Genomic DNA, 1,057 nt, shown 5'->3' on the forward strand with positions numbered 1-1,057 from the left:
TCTTTTAAGCTACCTATCTCTTCCTGAAGTCTTTACGGTTCTCCTCACTGTCTGCCAAACCTTCTACTTTTGTATCATTAGCCAACTTCAACATTGTGCTCCCTGTACTCAAGTCCAAATCATTTATATATAGAGAGCAAAAGTGGACCCAGCACTAACCCCTGGGGTACACCACTTCCTAACCTTCTCCAATGTGAGCAACACGCATTTACCCTAACTCATTGCTTCCTGTCAGTCAACAGCATACATCTGAATTTTCTAACAAGCCTCTTGTGAGACAGTTTATCAAACACCTTCTGAAATCCATATACACGACATCTACTGCATTCCCTTTATCTCTCCAATCAGTCACCTTTTCAAAAAATATCAAATGTGTCAAACATGACTTGCCTTTAACTAATCCATGCTGGCTGTACTTGATTAACTCATGTATTTCTAAATCCTCACTTATTTTATCTTGAAATAGGGATTATAAGAGTTTGCCCACAACTGACGTTAGCCTAACCAGTCTGTACTTACCCAGTTTATCTTTCTATCCCTTCTTGAACAAAGGCTTTACATTGACTGCACTCCAATCCCACAGCACAATTTGCATAACTAAGGAGAATTGAAACATTGTGGCCAGAACCTCTGCTATCTCTCCTTTGGTTCTTTCAACAGCCCAGGGTTCATGTCATCAGGGCCCCAGTGACTTATCCACTTTGAGTTCTTCTAATTTCTTTTTAGAACCAATTCCTTTTCGACAATTATCTCCCAAAAAAATCTTCCATATCCTTCTCCAGTACACCTATATTTTTACTTCAACCATCGTTTGTAAAAAACTGGAGATATTATAGTGTCTTCATCCTCCACAATTAAATTCCCTCCATCCCTCATTGGGTCTACCCTCAGTAGAATTAATCTTTTACTTTTTTATATGCTTATAAAAATCCTTACTATTTCCTATTATGTTATCTGCTAGTTTTCTTCCCTATTCCATTCTAATCTCCCTTTTCCCTTCCCCACTACATTTTCTGTATTCCTTATTTTCTTTATATTCTTAGCCCAAACTTCTTCA

Source organism: Heptranchias perlo, chromosome 3, assembly GCF_035084215.1.
Source record: "Heptranchias perlo isolate sHepPer1 chromosome 3, sHepPer1.hap1, whole genome shotgun sequence".
Classification (NCBI taxonomy): Eukaryota; Metazoa; Chordata; class Chondrichthyes; order Hexanchiformes; family Hexanchidae; genus Heptranchias; species Heptranchias perlo.